Source organism: Aricia agestis, chromosome 6 (assembly GCF_905147365.1).
Source record: "Aricia agestis chromosome 6, ilAriAges1.1, whole genome shotgun sequence".
Taxonomy (NCBI): Eukaryota; Metazoa; Arthropoda; class Insecta; order Lepidoptera; family Lycaenidae; genus Aricia; species Aricia agestis.
This window is the reverse complement of record NC_056411.1, coordinates 4,232,452-4,254,314: the sequence shown is the minus strand read 5'-3', so window position 1 is coordinate 4,254,314 and position 21,863 is coordinate 4,232,452. Positions and strand designations below refer to the sequence as shown.

General features: G+C 35.4%; 1 protein-coding gene across 3 annotated transcripts in view; it reads right to left on the bottom strand.

Annotated features, from left to right (window-relative positions):
* The window catches only part of LOC121727867 (zwei Ig domain protein zig-8-like), a 191,217-nt gene extending 169,643 nt beyond the window's left edge, over nt 1-21,574 (bottom strand). For all 3 annotated transcript variants that reach the window (XM_042115908.1, XM_042115907.1, XM_042115906.1), the window contains exon 1: nt 21,420-21,574. The gene's annotated coding sequence lies outside the window, so the exon portion shown is untranslated. The remainder of the gene's footprint in view (nt 1-21,419) is intronic.
* Nucleotides 21,575-21,863: the final 289 nt, after the last annotated feature.

The window sequence follows — 21,863 nt, the reverse complement described above, 5'->3', positions numbered from 1 at the left end:
ACTGTATTTGGTCAGGTTATATCTTGATATAACCTGACCAAATACAGAGCTCAAGCTCAGCAAACAGACCATTGCATGGACATAATATAACCCGACCAAGAAAGATTTCGATGCGCGACCAATAAGAATCAATATTAATACTGATAATAATACTAATTATTCTACATCACTTTTTTATGAAATAAGGGGGCAAACGAGCAAACGGGTCACCTGTTGGAAAGCAACTACCGTCGCCTATGGACATTCGCAACATCAGAAGAGATGCAGGTGCGTTGCCGGCCTTTAATGAATCACAATACCAATACGACTTTGATAAAAAATAAATTTATCAAATTCGTATTGGTATTGTTATGTGCGAGAAAAAGTTTCATATAAATTTAAAAAACTGACTTTCAAAACGGAGGAAGTTTTACGCCGTTAGTGGTCCGATTTTCAAAATTCCTTTTTTTTATTGCTAATATCCCAAAAATTGCTAAAATCCTTGATATAGAATTTTTGATCATATTTATCAGTTGACTGGTACCGTCTCCAAAAGTGAGTAGATAAATTGAATTTTAAGAGAATTCTGAAAGAGCCACAATTTAAATAATAACGTATCAACGTGACGTGTCACGTGGGAGAGCCATACTACAACAAAATTAAAATAATGAAAACGTTAACAATCGATTATGTAAAGTTGAACGTCCCACAGTCAGTGCCATTATTATCTTATTTTAATTTATATGATTAAATTTACAAACTTTAGGTACTTTCAATCAAAATTACATAATTAATAATATTATACTATATTATTAATTAAGTAATTTTGATTGAAAGTACCTAAAGTACTACTAACCTAACCTAACCTAAAATTTGTTCAAAATGTGATCTAGAGCATACACATTACACAAAACACTGATGATGAATGCTATAGCCAAACTAGGTAGGTACATAAACACTGAACGAAATGTCTTTGACCGGATTGTGCCAACATGCAAAACGATGCCTTATAAAATTAATATCCAATTGCGTATTCCAACTGACTTACAATCGAATATACGAATAATTCGAATATCGTTAGAAAAAATTCGAATATTACCGTTACTATTGCGATTTTTTGGTTCATATTTTTTTATTTGATTTGATTAGGCGTGACTAAATGTAGGCAAAGACAATAATTACAATGCATTATTTTTTTTCACGTCTTTGGTTTTTTATGATTTCAAGCACTATTTGAATAATAAAACAGTGAATATTCGAATATCACGAGCAAATATTCGCAATCACATCCACAAAGCTAGGCTGCCAAAGTTTAGGAATAGGCTGATCAAGCTCATTGAATTACAAATGCGCTGTCATTGCTATGATTTTACTAAATGAAAACAAACAGTTTCTGATTTCGTAATGTATTCAAATTATACAGTAGACGTAAACAGTTGATTGCAGTATCTCGATTTTGATTTCAGACTTTGTATAAACAATACTAACTATACTAATATTATAAATGCGAAATGTGTGTCGGTTTATTTACCTTTTCACGCCCAAACCGCGGAACTGATTTTACTGAAATTTGGTATGGAGATACTTTGAGTCCTGGGAAAGGACACAGGATACATTTTTTCTAGAAAAAATGAAGGGTTCCCGCGCGACAAACATATTTTGGAGTTGCGGGCGTCTAATTCTCGATCTAGTTTATACTAAGTAAATATCCAGCTGCCACTTTTTACACTCAAACAGTTACCTATATTAGGTTATATTCTAGTTTTTAATTTTTTTACTGGATAGTTTTTATCGTGGAAAAATGTACGGGTCCATCGCAAAAAAAGAAATTCCACGCCAACGAAGTAGCGTGCAACATATCTTATAATGTTGCTTGGTTAAATCTTTACTTATACTAGTCTCTAATCTCAATAATCATTCGGACGAGGAGAACATTTTTCATAATAGAAATATTACTTTTGTAACGAAATATATTATTGAGTCTTCAATAGGATCCAATTAATAAAAATACATTTGTAGATTGGCTCCAGAACTGTATTGAACATACACTCGTTTCAGATGAAGGCATAAATCCAGGATTTCGATGATAAGAACGTTATTCAAGACGAGCACTGGCTTATAAAAATGGGCCAAGTGCGAGTCGGACTCGTGCACAAAGGGTTCCGTACGATTGACTAGATATAAACGATTATTAATTGATATCGAGTAAAAATAGGCAAATAATGGCGTTTTTTGTACGAGCTGATGCTCTTAAATACTATCATACTAAAAATAAATTTTACTACCTATTTGCTGTTACAGCCGCAACATAGATATATACATAATTTTATAAATTTCAACTGTCTACCTATTGCGGCTTTTTAGATGCAGCCTGTTGATAGACAGATGGTCTGATAGCGAAGTCTTAGTAATTTATTTATTTAACCATTTATTGCAGGAATCTTGGCCCATATTATATATAATAATAATATTTATGGACGCTTCACACCACGTCAGTCTGGCCCCGTGGTAAGTACCTGAAGGACTTGTGTTACGGGTACCAGACAACGGAAATATATTTAATACTTTTATTCTATACATACATTTAAGATTTTTATTATGATACACATATTTAATACACATCCATGACCCAGGAACTTTGAAAACTTTTTGTTCCGTTGGCGGGATTCGAACCCGCGACCCCCGGCTTGAGCTACCAATGCGCTCACCACTGAGCCACAGAGATATATATCTTACAGACTAACATATATATTCTAAAACTATTACTAAATACTAAATACTAAGCACGTATTAGTATCGTAATAGGCACCCGTTTTTCCCCTTGGGCATGTACCCTAAAAATGAAATAAAACGATATAAATGCGGAACGAAAATGATAAGGAGTAAAAAATATGGCCGCTCCGTGTTACATAAACTTATGTGGGAATGGCAGCGATAAAGCTAGGAGGATGGCTTGACGGATTTTAGCATGAGATGTTGAGAGGCTCGTTTCTATATTTTATTTCTTTTCTTTTCCTTGGAAAACTTACAGCTACATATTATAATATAATAATGACTATAACTCAAATTAATACAAAACATAGAGACAATAACGAGTATCTATACATTATATTCATCTTAATATTGTAATGCTTTCCGCAGCAGCTTCGGTACTACTAAGAAGTGGTACGTGCTCATGAGTGTGCGCAATACAATAAGGGTCTCTTTTTCTGCACGACCAGGGACCTCGACAAGAGCAAGGGAGAGTTCTTGCATGCCCAATTCCCATCCTACGCGTGCGTCATCTTTAGTATCGGAAAATCGTGTCTCTCTATGCAACGAAACAAAACTTTTCCACTGTAGACACACCCATAACCTCAAAATTGGAGCCAAGCTTTAAGCCACTGGACCACGAAGGCATGAAAATAGATGGCATTGGTCTTTCTTATTACAGGTATCTTTGAGATTCTTAGCTAAAAATAAAAATATGTAAGCAGGCGTGTCTTCTTTTCATAGAAATATAATAATTTCTAGGAAAAGAATACACGCCTGCTGCGTCATTTTTAGAAAGGTAAAAACGGGACCCTATTACTAAGACCTTTGTCTGTCCGTCTGTCTGTCTGTCTTCAGGTAACTAAAAAACTGTAAATGTAAGAGAGTTAAAAATTTCACAAATTATGTTTATCTGTTGCCGCTAAAAAAAATTTTAAAAAATTTAAAAGGTATAATATTATCAATAATGGCAACTGGTAGGTGCTTGAATTTTTCACAAAATCCTTAGTTTTATATGTTCTTTAAAATTTAATAATAATATTAAAATAAAATAAAAATGGGGGCCCCAATAAAAAAATTCCGATTCCTAATTGGCCGATTATTATTATCGGGCCCGTCAAAACGGTTATCTGGTGAAAAATAAGAGGAAAAAATACAATTTTTTGCCGGACGGAGTATCAAGTAAACAAAGCTATATATTATCTTGGAACAAGTTGATTATAGTCGTCGGTAGACCATAACTACAGTTGTCTAAAGTTACTTGACACGTATTAATGTCACGTCATAAAATAGTCACTAATTAGATTCACGAAAAGTTATTTAAGTATTATAATTACATGGAACTAGCTGTCACGCCTATAAATAGTTAGCATAGATTTAATATTCCTCGTCCCATTTTCAAAATTTTTCAAGGCATCTTTAGTTTTGACAAAATTAGAGAAATCAGTTAAACGTGTTTTTAAAGCGTAAGCCCATCATTAAAATTACAATCCATTTATTTCAACGGCCGAATGTACAACCTCCTTTAACCTTTATCTAAATCGGAGGCTCTATGTTGTAATGTATGACTTGCATATTATTTTATAAAAGATTTGATTCGAAATTGATCCCGAACTTATACCTTTATAGCTTAAATAAAACTAGCGACTTTGATTTAGATCTATTTAAGGGCTGGTAAGCTCACACAGAGCGAGCTATTGGTAGCTGATGTCTGATAGATGATATAAATGTTAGAGATGAGGTAATTGGACGTTATTAAGCATTTTTGTATCATCCTACAAAAAAATGTATCGAGTTATGAACGCAGTAATGTTATTTAGATCATTTAGAACAAGGCTTCATTCATCACTTAACAAAAAACTTAAAAAATTTACCACCTTTTTTTTCGAAAGGGACTAAGCTTTAGGTTAAGACCATGGTAGTTTAATCGTGGCGAAATTTACCGCCACCTTACCCAATTGAGTACGGGCACACAAATGCTTAACAGGTGTGACACATACACCAATAATAATTAGCCCCTCTAGATTCTCTGAACGATCACAAACTTGTGCGCGACGCATACTGAAATGAGAGAAATAATAAGAATAAAAGGCGACAAAATATGTCGGAGCTCGCTATGCATTATAAACCAAACTATCCCGATATTACAGCGCCATGAATTACTCATGTCGGGTCGATCGAATATTTATGTAGGTTGTTATTATAATATATTATATTATAATGTTTTGAGCGTCTGTGGCCTATTGGGTAGACCTTTGGTTCGCACTTGCAGAGGGTGCAGGTTCGATCTCGGGTGGAGGCGTGTACCAATGAGACATTTTCTGATCTCAAGTAAACAATACGGACGCTCGTACGGTAAAGGAAAACATCGTAAGGAATCCGCACATAGTTGGTCCCAGACGTATTGACTAGTTCTTTCCTCTGGACTAGGCCGACTATGTTGCGAGAATGCCGTATGTGCTTGGGCAACCATACAGGCATTTTAAAAATATTGTCCCAGGCACTACAGTATTTGAAGAGTGGTTACTTCGCTCTGAAAATACTGTATAAATCATAGTTTTATTATATTCACTCACTCAGGTCACTTTCACAATACCGAATAACTTAAAGCTTAAAGAAATTAAGAATAATTAATTACCATTGATCTTTGAAAAGGTTGTGTACTTACTATGTTTTATTAAATACAAGATGTCCCGGTGAACCTCATGTCACTTAAATAAGCCTTCCCTGGACTTCCACGGTTATTTTAGGACTAAAATTAGCAAAATCGGTTTAGCCATTCTCGAGTTGTATCGAGACTAATAGAATTGATGATTCATTTTTTTTTATATAGATTTGTAATACCAACTGGAAATACTAAGAATTCAATATTTTGCGCAATACATTGAAAATGAATACTCTCTTATAAACGTTACCTGTTGTAGGTAATAACTTATTTTAAGAATCATTATTATTATGCTTTAAACAAGCAAAACTCGATAAGAAAATCTCGGAACTTATTTCCATGAAGTTTACTTTGTGGCGGGTTTCGGGGGTAAAATTAGCTAGGCCTAATTGCTGGAAAAGCGTTAGCATCCCGTACTTATTTTGTGGTTTTATTATTTACATAATTAGAGCAAATAGGGGATCAAATTTCCTATGCCTCAAATGCTATTGGCTATCGCCATACAAAATTGAGCAATACTACGTGCTCGATAAAAAGCTCGTGCTTCGTTGCCGTTTGTTTTTCCGGGATGAAAAGTATCCTATGTCCTTTCCCAGGACTCATAAAATCAGTTCAACGGTTTAGGCGTGAAGAAGTAACAAACAGATAAACTTTCGCAGTTATAATAATTAAAGTCCAAATGTCCAAATATATGGATGGCTGGATGGATGGATATCACAATAAATATCGATATTGGCCAGCATTGTTTACGGTGACGATACTCCAATAAAATCGCCTAAAAGATTAATCCCGTTTATTATGAATAGAAGGTCCACGAAAGTGCGGATTAAATTGCTTATGTGAAGTTACATTTTATTGGCCCATAAAGATATGAGATCAAAATAACGACGACCTCACATTTAGCGCAAATTGCTTTGAATTCTATTGATTTTAAAGGGGATGTTTCACGACTTACTAATATGTGTCGGATAGGCTATCCACAACTTATCTGACGGATAGGCCATACTCTATCTGTCAGACAAGTTGTAGATAGTTTTCGCGTTGCTTCGTCTATAGGTTAATTTGGTTGTTTTTCTTCGACTCGCGACTCTTTGCACGTAATATATTATTACTAGACGATGCCCGCAACTCCGTTGCGCCAAAATTTGTTTATCGCGTGGGAACCGTACATTTTTCCGGGATAAAAAGTATCCTATGTCCTTTCTCGGGACTTAAAGTATCTCCATTGCAAATTTCAGCAAAATCGGTTGAGCGGTTCGAGCGTGAAGAGGTAACAGACAGACAGACAGACAGACTTTCGCATTTATAATATTAGTATGGTTTGTTAGATTTAAGGCAGAAAGTTAATTTTAGGTGAAAATTAATTTTAATTTTTATACATTGCAAAGAAAAATACATTTTTTAACACTGATTTTCATCGCGATTTGCATTCCCTTGAGAAGAAGGTTTTTCTTGGCGGTCAGTGAGTATTATTTGAATTTATAAAAACTATTTTTGTCTTAAACTGCAATACAAGTTTGCAGCACGGTTTTAACCATATAATTTGCCTGAAGTTTCATAATATTATGTAATTTTAGTTATTTATCCACAGTTAGCGGTGAGTTGTAAGGTATGTTTGACTTACTAACTATAGTAACTTGTGAGTTAAACACGCAAGCATTTCATGTTTCTGCTTAGAACTTTGTTTTCAGCAAAATTATAAATTGCATAAACTAGTAGAGGGACAGATATTTAGTACTCGTAAGTAAGAGAAATCTTCGTGACTTGTATTATTTTGTAATGACAAAAACTATGGATGTAGTAGTCTGTCTAATATCTACATTTAAATATGTTTTACGATAGTTGTTAAGAAATCAGATAAATATTTTAGTGTACTATTTACTAGTTGGTGCCTGCAACTTGCACTTGTTCTTTAAACTTTAAAGTACATGCAGGGTGCAAGTTCTTTAAAGTATAACATATTTGTATATACTTGCGGAATTTAAGTATCACTTTACCAAAATCGCTCTATGAAAGTAGCTTAAGAGGGCGACTAACCCTAAAAATCAAACATCGTCCTTCTTTCTTCACACTAACGCCCGTCTTTCATATGGCAGGTGAAATAGAACGACGCGGACTTAAAGCCAAATTAGTTGTTTCTCAATAACTCGATAAATATACAACATTTTAAAAATCCGCTAGGTCGATCTCACAATGATAGAATTTTATACAATGTGTTAAAATATTAACTTAGTTCAATGTACGGTTATGGCAATCAATGAAAAATTCGTGAAAATTAGATGCATCTTGGTGATTTTTTTCTATCGATAAAATTTTAAGATATCGTGTTTTTGCTCAAATCGAATTCCAATCCCTACCCTATTCCCTTCCCTACCCTCCTCTATTATTCTCTTCCCTCTTAAAAGGCAGGCAACGCACCTGCAATGGGCATGGGCGACGGAATTTGCTTTCCATAAGGTGATCCGTTTGCTCGTTTGCCGCCTTATTTCATAAAAAAAGCGGTTTCGACGTGTAGCGGTATCAGACACTTTCACATTTTTAATATAAGTATGGATTTCTTTCTCGTTCTTACAGTATCTCTACCATGTAAAGGTATACATTTATATCTCAACATCCCAAGTTATATGGTTCTTGAAGCGTGTTCCAGCGCACGCTATAAATAAAGCGTTGTCTGCGATCCAACGTGAAACATGATACAATCTTTGTATTCGAAACAAAAGGTATTCTTATAAAGTGAAGTATTATGCCGGTACCACACGACAATAAAATGCACAGTTCCGTCACATTGGTGCTTAGGAACCGTGCATTTTTCCGCAATAAAAACTATCCTTAACAAGAACTTAAATTATTATAAATCCTAAAGTGTATCTGTCTGTCTATCTTACCTTTTTACACCCATAACTCTGAATCTATTTTGCTAAAAATGGGTAGGGACATACTTTGAATCCCGGGAAAGGACATAAAATGCTTTTAATCCCGCAAAATGTACGATTCCCGCCCGATAAACGAATTTTGGCGTAACGGAACTGCAGAATGCAGATGTCATATAGTAAAAATATAATTTTAATCATCCCTACGCTGCCCCGACGGAAATAAAAAATAATCGGCCAAGTGCGTGTTGGACTCGCGCACGAAGTGTTCCGTACCGTTATAGAGCAAAAATAGGCCAAAAATTGTGACTTTTGTATGGGAGCCCCCCTTTAATATTAATATTATTTTTGTTGTTATATCGGCAACAGATATACACAATCTGTGAAAATTTCAGAAGTCTAGCTATAGTGGTTCTAGAGATACAGCCTAGAGACAGACAGACGGACAGACAACGAAGTTACTAAGGTGATAGGGTCCTGTTTTTACCCTTTGGGTACGGAACACACCACAAATTTTGTTTCCATTCAATTTTATATAAATCTGTGAAAATATTATGTTTACTTTGTTGGTCACAACGAAATTAAAAGTATAAAATAGTTTCTATAATATCGGGCCGCGCAGCCGTAATCCAGGCTCCAAATTCATTTTCTTTATTCCTTTTTCGCTCTTATTTCAAATCCCTATGCCAGCAGAGGTATTTTCACAATATTAATTCCTAAAACTATTGTACTTTGCTTCCTAGGCTATGATATTTTCGTAGTAATGAACGATGTTTTTATGATTACTCTCGTTAGAAATATGAGTTACTAGATGTCGCCCGCAACTCTGTTGCGCCAAAATTCGTTTATCGCGCGGGAAGCGTACACTTTTCAGGAATAAAAAGTATTCCTATATGTCCTTACTCGGAACTCACAGTATCTCCATACCAAATTTCAGCAAAATCGGTTCAGCGGTATGGGTGTGAAGAGGTTACAGACAGACAGACACACTTTCGCATTTATAATATTAGTATGGATGAATATTAGTATAGAAAACAGGAAGTATAATATTATTTTAAGGACAAAATTACCGTCTTTAAAATATCATACTTCCTGTTTTATTCATAACCAAAAAGACATTAACATTTAACCAAGGATTAACTTTACTACAAGCTTCTCGAAGTGATAAAAAAATACAAAAACAAAGTATGATTTTTAATTATCATCATCCGCTCATTGATCATTGATAAACTAAGAAGTGTTAAGAACACTCGATCCCTCGGTCCACTCATTTCGATTCTACAATGCTACGGACAGACAAACAAACAATACACCGACGCGACAAACTCATAACACTCCTCAGTTTTCGGGGAAAAAATGCCCTCAATTTCAAATTACTTCCAAAAATCATAAAATGTTTGTGCACAGCTGTAACGAACATATTTCAACCCGTGAAATAAATTAACATATAAGCACTCGTGTCACAAGGAGGTGTCTTAAAAAGTGAAAATAAAACCGCAACCCCCGTCCAACCCCTGTCTGAGGGTAAACCGTATTTAATTTACAACCTGCATCCCTTAAATAAACTTGAAACAAAATGTACTCATAAGCGGGATTAGCCGTGACTGACATAAGCCTCTCCGTTGTTGGGGCTAAGAACTAGAGAGCTTAACCGCGTCATTTATAAACTAGAGACTAGACTAAAGGTCAGCTTACACTTAAATAACGGTGCGTTTTAAGATCGACATTTTAGTTACTATCGAAAAACAACTGTATATATTTGATGCTTGGCTCTCGACTTTTAAGGTGATACGTGGGAGAGCCATGCTTCGGCACGAATGGGCCGGCTCGACCGGAGAAATGTCACGTTCTCACAGAAAACCGGCGTGAAACAGCGCTCGCTCTGTGTTTCGCCGAGTGAGTGAGTTTACCGGAGGCCCAATCCCCTACCCTATTCCCTTCCCTACCCTATTCCCTTCCCTTCCCATCCCTACCCTCCTCTATTACCCTATTTCCTCTTAAAAGGCCAGCAACGCACCTGCAGCTCTTCTGATGGTGCGAGTGTCCATGGACGAATGGGCGATGGAAGTTGCTTTCCATCAGGTGACTCGTTTGCGCCTTTGCCCCCTTATTTCATAAAAAAGAAGGTCCTTCTCGACGGCTAAGGTCGCTTTTATGACACTAAAAATATTGTGATTATAATATGAAGTCTTGTGCATCTTTCGCTAGACAAGTCGTTCCCACTGGGTTCCGAGAGCAAAAAAAAATTGTGCATACACTTGGGCACTCGGTTTTAAAGACACCGAAATTGGCATTTGAACTATTACTGTGAAAGAATAAGTCAGTTGTAAGTAAATATATAGGTCCGCAATTCTTTCTTAGTTTCTCCTCGGAGTTTCTACGGTGGTTGAATGGTTGGTATGTCGTCAGTATTAAGAGCCTGTCAGAGGTAGAATTAGTCTGAACGCGGTGTAATTTGTCATCCACTGTCGGAGTAACATACGGTCTAGAATATACCCCGCTCGGATACTTTCTCACTGTTTTAAGAGTAGTACGATTTATGTATGGCACGTGATTTTACCGTTTTATGTTTTTTTGATGAATCTGCAGATTTCAGTTTAATGTTTTGGCAGTATGAAGCGTAGAAAAATTTATTCATAGGCTGTTGGAGAAACTACTTAATTTGGTCAGACTACGTCGTTTACTATAACTTTAAGGTCCGTAGCTCTATGTCGCGGTCGTGTATTCCGCGTATCCCGTGGCTCTGCCTTAAGCGGAAGAGCAGGAACACCGTTGGGGTTTTAGTGGGTATGCCCGGGCGCGGCCCTCCGCCCCCGGGGAGACCCACCCCGGTGGTCCTCCCCAGACTGCCGCGAAGGCGTAAAAGCATTTCCCCAACGAAAAAAAAATGTTAGTAGATAGCTCTATCAAAATGCCACGTCTAACGACGACGACGACGACGACGCATCAATTTAGCATAATATCATCCATCCATACTTCCATACTTAATATTATAAATGCGAAAGTGTGTCTGTCTGTCTGTCCGTCTGTCTGTCTGTCTGTCTGTCTGTCTGTCTGTCTGTTACCTCTTCACGCCTAAACCGCTGAACCGATTTTGCTGAAATTTGGCATGGAGATACTTTGAGTCCCGGGAAAGGACATAGGATACTTTTTATCCCGGAAAAATGTATGGTCCCCGCGCGATAAACGAGTTTTAGCGCATAGGAGTTGCGGGCGTCATCATAGTAAAATATAAAATTATGTAAAACGTCGGAAACCACAGCGGTAAAGCATCATAGTGCAATGTGGCATCGCCCTTAGTATATTGGTTGATATTGCAAGTATCAGATTAAAGAAAACAAAAGATTTTATTAATACAAAAACAGGTTTGTTTTTGTATTAATAAAATCTTTTGTTTTCTTTAATCTGGCTTATTATCAAACTTGTACTTAAATTATACCTTATTGGTGTTATATTTGCAATGCATCGGAAAACTTATCGTACATTCAGAATTAAAGTGACCCAATTCAAAAATGATGTTATTTTTGTGTTTTTATTACAGTAGAATAATTACTTAGATTCAAATTTTCTTATATTCTTAGGTTTTTCAATTGCCACCTCCGTTATCAACAAGTGGTATTACAACAAAATGTTCATAAAATAATATAAGAACATACCAAAAACTAATCACTGTTCAGTGCTCAAGGTACAGAACAGATTACGCCAGAGTATTTAGCCATCAATCCCGATAGATTGTTTTGATACCAACCAGGTCACTTGATGTAGCACCCCGTACCCGGTTCTATTGAACCGGTACACATCCGGATGAAAAACGTCAGAATGACCGGACAGGATTTGTATTGTGTTTTTTCAATTTCCTGCCTAGTGCCTACACAATAGGACAATAACTTTTTAATATATATATTAATATGAAAAGTGAAGCACGAATTTTTTGTACGTTGCCGTTTCAAAATGGGCTAATATTCTATTGTACTCGTATATCAGTAAAGATCCGTAGACAAGTGGTCAGAACTGTTAAAGGCTCCACTCCGTGACCATTATGGTTGACCATGATTGTAAGCTATACAGTATGCTCAATCGACGTCAGTCATGGGCATTTAAGGCCGGCCGCATACATATATTATGTATTCCATATACGATTTCCGAATCCGAATTTTCTGTATTCGCAAATCAGAATACATGGAATCTAGAAAATACATTAACTGCCGCACACGTTTGTTTATCTACGTACGGAATCTATATATTAATACGTGAGAGAAAAACTTTGTAACCCTTTTTACGAAAAATGGGGAAACGTAGGTGCATGAAATTTCGCACAGTTATAGTTTATATGGTAAAGGAGTGCATCGAGCTAATATTATTTTAAAATTATGCTTTTATCGTATATATTTTTAACAAATAAAACGTTACACGCACTACGACACTACTACTAGGAAAAATGACAGATTTTTGAGTGACAAGCCTATACATACGAATTATACTCTTTTATTTATGGTTTAAGATGGGTTGAAGTCTGTTGACAACAAGTTTACAAATTGAAAATGGATTTTTTTTTAATTTAATTTTAGATATCGATCGCGCGTGAATAAATCGAACGTTTGCGCTAGTCTCACGGAATTCTGAATACAGAAAACGAATTCGAAAATCGAATACGGAAAACCTGCGTTTGCGGCCATCTTAAAATAAAAGAAAAATGAACCTCTACATGGTTTGAATAAAAAGTGAAATAAATCCAAATGCCACGAGCTCGATACAATGAGCCCACTTGTACCTGAAGCACAGTAACTTTTGTACGTGACATCATTTCCAGAATATGAATATTAAATGTAAAAATTATTTTAGTGAATTCATAATTTTGGTGTTATTTTAATGCAATAAGGTTGCAATCACACCAAACTGACTGTCAGACTCTGACTGTGACGAAACTCACGTCTAACGTTAGGAGTTAACGAAAAAATAAATATGTATACGGTAAAATGCGGTATACGGTAAAATGCGTAACACTCACTCAATTTTCGAGATTGACATCACTTTGGTGTGCGCGCAGCCTAAACAAATAGTGTCGCATAAGTGACAATTCGATACTTTCGAATACCACGGTAAACAAAACTTACGAGTAGGCGGACTCAGAAGAGATCTCGATACGTTTGACGTAGTATGTCATAACGGCCGGCACGCGTGTTACTAATGCGTTACTTATTAGTAACATAGAATAAAATAAAATACAACAGTAACCTTGATGAACAAAAAAAGGCACAGCGTGGACAAAGCTTATTAGCTATGTCCACACTGTGCCTTTTTTTGTTCATCAAGGGCATGCGTTATAGCGCAGTCAACAGCGCACGTAAGGCATGCCCGCCACGTATGCGCTTTGACTGTATCCAAAACTTTCGCTTGGTTCTTTTTTTTCTGGTATTTCTTATAACTAAATAAGTCGCATAATATATTCCACCCAGTAAAATGTACTCGTCGCACATATTATAACAATAATCTGACAGACACTGCAACTGAACAAAAATGACAATGTTGGCGTTGCGTTCGTTGACGCATTATTGAATGCGCCAAGACAAAAGTTGAATGAAAGAAGATGAAAGTGCATAGTGTGGACATAGCTTATACTAAGCATTATGATGAAACGTCATGTTGAAAATGACATTAGCGCCCAACTCGCGTATAATGCCCGTTTGTTAGAAATCGAGGTACTCCTTTATTAGTTCTGTCTATTCTCTAAATACTACTCGTAGACATGTTGCGTACCACGTCTACGAAGCTACGTCGTGCGTGTAGCGTCGTAGATGCCACAGTGGAGATAACTTATATACGTAACTATACGTGGGAGAGCCATGCTTCGGCATGAATGGGCCGGCTCGACCAGATAAATACCACGCTCTCACAGAAAACCGGCGTGAAACAGCGCTTGCGCTGTGTTTCGCCGAGTGAGTGAGTTTACCGGAGGCCCAATCCCCTAACCCCTACCCTATTCCCTTCCCTACCCCCAACTATTCCCTTCCCTTCCCTTCCCTATCCTCCGCTATTACCCTATTCCCTCTTAAAAGGCCGGCAACGCACTTGCAGCTCTTCTGATGCTGCGAGTGTCGATGGGCGACGGAAGTTGCTTTCCATCAGGTGACCCGTTTGCTCGTTTGCCCCCTTATTTCATAAAAAAAAACGTATAACAGTAGATCATCTTCATTCTAAATCGTCCGAGTCGGAAGTATGCACTCAAAATTTATTTTGTATTCACTCACATTAAAAATCATTACAAAAAATGATTTATGTTTACACTTGAAATATCCGCTCATACTAATGTGTTGGCGGCTTTTATTTGCATCTCTGTTTTATTATTTACGTTTATTTATTTTTTATTCATTTATTGTTTATTTATATTAGGTCGTAATTACGACGACGCCCATTTTGGGCGCCTTGACAGATGAGAGGACAAACAAATGGACAATCAAAACAGGTGGATAGAAGGATAAACAGGTGTACCACAAAAAATCAACAGAACCATACATAATTTCAAAGCTACATTTATATGGATACTAGTACTGATAAAAAATGCCTATCGGCACAGCCTCATGTCGAGAATCCGTACAGATTACTGACTCAACAAAAAAGATGGAGAATAAAATTTGAGTCGTAAGTTCTTGACTTTGATGTAGTATTATTCTCTTACTGAGAAATGAATTGTACATCGATAAACATATTAATACGTCATATACTAATATTGAATTATCTGTATGTGTGTATGTCCCAAGGAGTTTTTGTCACTTTATAATGTACGGTTTAAACCATCAATCCCCAAACAGCAGCGAGCTGCCGCATAACAACTGAAAATCTATTGTGTCTGCGATATCCACGATGGAGGTGTTAAATACGATTGACGAATTTATACAAAAACTTCTAGTGCAATAAATAAAGTACATCTACGAAAAACAAAGAAAAAGCAAAACATATCATATCGATAAAAAAAAACTTTTTTTATATTAATAATAATAATAATATATAAAATATATAATAAAATAATACGAATATATACTTTATTTTCAATTAAATGTATGAAAATATTTGAATTTTTTGCGTTGCGAGGGTGAGTTTTATAATAACGGGAAATTTTATATTCTTTGGTCGAATCCGAGTAAGTATTAAAAATTCTCTGAGATGAATTTATATTTCCTAAAAGCTGCATTCGTTGAAAAATTTTGGTAATTTATTAAAATTCTATCCTTTAGAAAAATGTTACAATCATTTTGAAATATCATAATTTAAAAATTGTTTATGGAAATAATCCATTGCACAAAAAAGAAGTACTTTATAGTTGTTTAGTAGTTATTCTTTGGCAGTTTACTTACAAAAACTTTGTTTTTGGGTTATGTTACAACTTCTTATTTTGTGGCACTTATTTCAAGGGAAGCTAAAATTGTCCGGCTATTGTACGTGTATTCTTCTTCTTTTTTTATTAAAAAAATCTAGTATACCATCCGGGTATACTAGATTTTTTTTTAAATAAGAATTATTCGTACAGTACCCGGACAAAATAAAGTCACACCGTTACTTACCTATAAAACATACTACTTCGCTTTAAAATGTAACGTTTAACTATTTCACATTTTAAACCTTAAAAATAAAATAGTCTAGTGCAGGGCTTCCCAAACTGTGCGTCGCGACGCCCCGGGGCGTCGCAACCTTATCCCAGGGGCGTCGCATGTCAACACAACCAAATCGAGTAAACGCTTCGCCCATTATGTCTTTCATACATCCCAGGCAGTCTAAATCCCCGGTTTCAGAAGCTATTCTCAGAAAAGCAAGCGCATCCTTCACATTAGCCAGCCTTGCTGGATTTAATTATATGCTTATTTTTCTCTATGCTTTAATATCTTTCATAAATATATTTTTTTTAATTTTTATGCTTGTGTTTTGATTTGGTCATTATTTCCTTATAACAATATAAATGTCCAAATAGTGTTTTATGATAACCTATGTTGGGTAGGCTAGTTCTAAAATTAGAAAGTATTTTTGGGGGCTGGGTTGAGGGGCGTCGTAAAGAAATGGCAAAGTCCCAAGGGCGTCACAGTAAAAATAAGTTTGGGAAGGCCTGGTCTAGTGTATTTCTTTTATTTTATGAGTCTACGCGTTGGAGTTTGGTGCTATGTAAAATGCAGCGTAGCGCGTTGCTACGCGACACGTAGCAGTCGTAGCCGTGCTACGACACCTGTCTACGAATATAAAAAGGCAAGAAATTTTCGAATACTTGTGACTGAATATAATATTTTACTTTAAATTTTATTCTATTCACGTGTAAGTAGGCCCCTAGACGGTCAATCTTATTGTGCAATATCCTTGAACAATATTATTGAACAATTTATTTGAAAATAAGAAGAAGAAAGGCGCCAGACGGGCGCTTTCAATATTAACCCTAGACGGTCAATAATATTGCACAATACGTGATATTGCACAATAAAATTGATCGTCTAGGGGCCCACTAAAGGTTTCACAAGTAAAGGTGAAACAAGCAGTCCAGCACGGCGAGCGGCAAGTTTGTAAATAAAATGTATAATCTTGTTTAGTAAAAAAAAAATTGTTTAATATCGCATCACTTCATCACATTACGAGTAAATATGAACTGACCATAAGCCATTGAATCAATAAAACTTCCATTTTATGGTCTGTCTAACTTGCTCGTAAAGCCACTTGTGCCCGTCCGTGTTAAAGTTAATCCGTCGTTAAAAATAACGTTATAGACTTGACGGACGTTGTTCGTAGAGTCCACATCCTGAGGATGCTTCGGTGTTGGGGTGAAACGCGCATCGAGGTTTTCAACCTGCATGGTGGTGAGAGGTAACATTATTATATGATATTGAATGTACCGTAACTTCTTGGTGGAAATTCATGTTTCACAGTAATAATATCTGGTTTCGATATACGATTTTATCGAAACCAGTCGTGTAAAATATAATTGTTAATTAATAAAAGTGGAAAAAGTGCATGAAAAGTGGTATATTATTACCGGTAACATTATTGCTTGTGTGATTGTGGTGTTTGCAGATTCTTGCATGCGAGTGTACGCATAGGTAGTGTGGGAGGAAGGTGGCGCTGTAACGTAACTTATGTAACTTGTAACTTACTCATTTACTTATAGTTTGAGTTTTATTTCACGGATTATTGCTAAAAACGTTAATAAAAAAAATAACAGCGTTATTTCTTTCGCTAACTGAAATAAATTAGAAGTCTTAACAAATTATTTAAAATAAACTTATCTATGTTATTTTAAATCATGTTTGATCTATGCTTTCAAATGAATGTGTATGCTTTCAAAGTAATCTCCTTCCCCTTCTATATAAGGAAGGTTAAGTAATTATAGGATAGAAATCTAAACACTAAAATACTATCTAAAATATACAGATATATTATATATACAAACTTTAAATATAAAACTATAAAAAGAAAAACTTTCCCAGGTCGTCCCCATCTGGCAGAGTGCCCAGCAAGCTGACAGCATTGCCACGTTGGATGGCAATTGCTATCCGCTGTGCCAGGTAGCTCCCAGCTCTGGGGTCTCGGGTGGCTTCAACAAGCTTCTTAGATATTCCTCTAAAAAGCTTATGTATGTTAGTAATTATTAAGTTATTAATAAACATCTTTTGCGAAGCCAACTCTCTTTTAATAAACTCCCTAAGCCTGCACTTTGCAACTGATCTATGCTTTCAAAGCTACTTTGTGAAAGTTAAGTTTTTTTTCTAACTTAAATAAATTATTGTGAAAAGCCGAAAGTGAAAAAGCGGTGGTGGGTTCTTTATTTATTGAGTGTTTCTTTATCTTTGATATTTATCTTTCCTACTCATTCTTTTTCCTCTTAATGTCCATAAAATCGTTAAGCCATTAAGACAGTCAGGACAGTGTAAGGTCAGATTAATGGGGATAATTAAGGGCCTTATCCAACGCTGTGGAGATAATTATTACTAGCCTTTCCCTTCCCAGAGTTGAGTCTTTACACCTCAACTTGGAAATAGAAAAATACAAGTTTTTGTAAGGGAGCATCCTTATTTATTTTTTAATTTTACAAAATATTCATAAAGATACGTCATAATAAAAAAGTTAAGGATAGGGGTAGGCGACATATTATATTATATTTAATACTAAGGGCCTGTTTCACCACTTTCTGATAAAGTGCCTAATAGGCTATTCACAACTTTTTTGACAGATTCTCCATACTTGATCTGTCAAGTTAATTGGTGGATCAGGAAGTGATGAAACAGGCCCTAGATCAGATAATAACATAAAAAAGGTCAAAAAACACTTTATTACCTCTATATTATTTCATTGCTTAAAGTTTTATATCCAACTAAATCTGTTTTCATCTATCCATCTGTATATTATACTTTCCCATTTATAACAGCAGTGAGAAAATATTTAAGTTGTGAAATTCATCACGCAGTTCGCAGTAATCGGTCAAAATTAATTCATTACTTTTAAATGAACGGCAAAGTAATAAAGTATTAAACCATCATCCAATATTCATAGATTTGTACGAGATTAATTAAGAAATAATAATTTCATTTGACTTTGGTTCGGTTTTGCTAGTCTAAAGCCCAATTTCATTAACCGCTAGTGTTAACAAGTTGTTACATTTTCACGTCATCTCTTTCATTCATTTAAAAAATGAAAGAGGCAACGTAATACTAATTCGAGCGTTTACTTTAACAGTCGTTTGTGAAATTGGGTCTTATTACGATATTTCTAAATTTTGATGTTCTGTCGAGGGTCACCAATGTGGGAATATGTGCATGGCGGCCAAAGGAAGATCTTCCGACCGAGCGAGGTGTTATGCTCGGTCAGGCCGAAGCCCACTGACGTCATTTCAGACGTTGTATATATCTTGCCGTTCTCCAAAACTTCGATAGCGCGATGCAGGAATGTTAGGCGAATTGTGGGTACCGCCACAAATGTATCACTTTACTACACAATGACCTAGCCAGTAAATGAAATTTTCGTGACTTCCCTAGGTCACGAAAATTTCATTTACTGGCTAGGCCGATTTTGATAAAATTTAGTGAAGATATCTAAGCTAACCACGGGAAAGGAAAGAAAAAACCGGAGAAGAAGAACTTTACATTGCGGGAAAATGCACGATTGCACGGGATTTTGTTTTGTGAATACACTGTTTTTTTGTTGAAGTTGAAGCAAATTAGTTGTAATATTAGACTACAGCGAACATTTATTTATTTATTTATATTAAGGACACCTAACAGTACATAATATATACATCAAAATCTTGTTAAAATAATCACAATAATAGTCATTTATACCGATGCATGTACCTTTGCAGGCAAGACAGCATTCAGGTATACAAAAAGTAGCGTACATATTTTGGCAGTATAATATTAGTAAAATGTCAGTAACAGACCTATAAATTACTTTATTTCGAAATAGACTTTGGACGATATTTATGTGGATGATGACATAAGTCGAATGTCGACTTTATTTTATTGAACTATCATGTTAATTTCATACATTTTGATCGGCGATTGTGTAAAGAAGTGATAAAAATGACGTCTTGGCTAAGGGCTCAGGCTATGTTTTTTATTTTCAAGCTGATGTGATCTACAAATGGGTTCGAAGTTCAAGAAAACTCGCTCCTTCGAGTACAAAAACCTTCATCTAGTCACGGCGCACATTGTGTCTTTCAAGGGGTTTTCAGGAGATTAAAAATGTACATCCCATGTGTTGTCGAGCTAGATTCCTTGAGCTGCAGCCCAGTGTGTCTCTATTACCCCTTTACGCCCAAACCGCTAAACCGATTTTGCTGAAATTTGGTATTGAGATACTTTGAGTCCCGGGAAAGGACATAGGATACTTTTTATACCAGAAAAATGTACCCCACGCGATAAACGCATTTTAACGCAACGGAGTTGACATCATCTAGTATTATTTAACGGTCTCGTGGTTTTCCACGCAAAGCATAGCTTTCAAAACATCTCACAAAATCTCTACGCACAACTTAAAAAAATTAGTAAATTCGCGAGGTATCTAAAGTAGCTTTAAAAATATGCAATAAGTATAAAATAAAAATAGTAGTTAACATTAATAAGAACTAGCTATTTGACCGAGCTTCGCTCGGTATTCGATAAAACACGAATCAAATGACCTTTTCTAAAAATGATTCCTAGCTAGATCGACTTATTGCCCCCGAAACCCCCTATATACTAAATTTCATGAAAATCGTTGGAGCCGATTCTGATATTCCAATTGTATATCATATATAATATTATACAAGAATTGCTCGTTTAAAGATATAAGATATATATAATTATTAATAATCTGTAAGACAACATAGTGTAAAGTTGGATAAGCGGCCATTCAATAAAAATTATTGAACATGGTCCATGATAATAAAGCCATAACTTTATTTGCTAACTATCGGATTTCAATCGCTGAGTGGTTCTTTATTTTCTCGAAATGTGTCATGTTACAAGATATATGGAACTCGAAAGCAGTATGTTGTTTAAGGAAGGAAAGAAAGCGGAAAGAGAGTAACATAATATAATATCTATTGTTTGCAAAAACATATTTTTGAAGACTTCTAACAATGTTTGTGATACAAACATACATTAAGATGATAATAATAAAATAATTGTGTCGGAAAATAATTTGAACTCCTGATTTTTGGAGACAAACGGTCGCTTTTAATAAAACCATTTTTTTGTTTAGCGTTGACAGAAATTTTATGACAAAATCTGCATTAAATTAAAGGTAAGAATCATTAAATCACTCTTAGTACGGGCGATAGGAAGTATTTTGGAATAAAATTAAAAATTAAATAAATTTATTTATTATGTTATATAAATATTTAAACTTACAATAAAATTCGTTTTAGCATTCTAATGTATTTTGAATTTTACTAAATAATGTAAGCTGCCAAAAATAACGATTTACAATATATCTATAATCTTTACAATCACATCAACTTACACTGTCTATAAATAAATATTTTTTTATTAAGCCATATTTTTAAATAATATAACATTAATGTATTTTATCCGCCTAATATCAGAGAAAAACATTTTGTCAAATTAATCTCAGGACGATTTCAGCTTCAAAATGAAGTACCATCATTAACCCTGACATTTCTAACTTAAAGTTAACTTTGTACTCACCTGTTACAATTCCAACTCACATTTAACCAACAGTTAATCACAACACCACACTAAACCAACTTTAAGTTCACAAAAGTTAGCATCCAGTGCACTAACACATATACAAGTTCACATTACGACACGGAAATCCACAGTGTATAATACGACCAGACGCCGCCGCTACTCGGAGACGACTAACGTACTGGCCAGGGATAGCTGCGCCTGTGTGCGTTACTTGCGTGTGTGCTATTCCCTGTGATTTGAGTCTCAAATAGTGATATTACGAGCACAATAGAAGTATATCCAGTATTTTCATACTAGTTCGCCTGAATCGCACGAATTAAATATAGGAGATAATAAAGGAAAATAAAATAAAAAGTTAAAAGAAAAAAAATACCCCTGTTCACGGTAGGGGGACCATACTTCAAAAAATAATCGTCGCACCCACACATACGTGTGATTTTA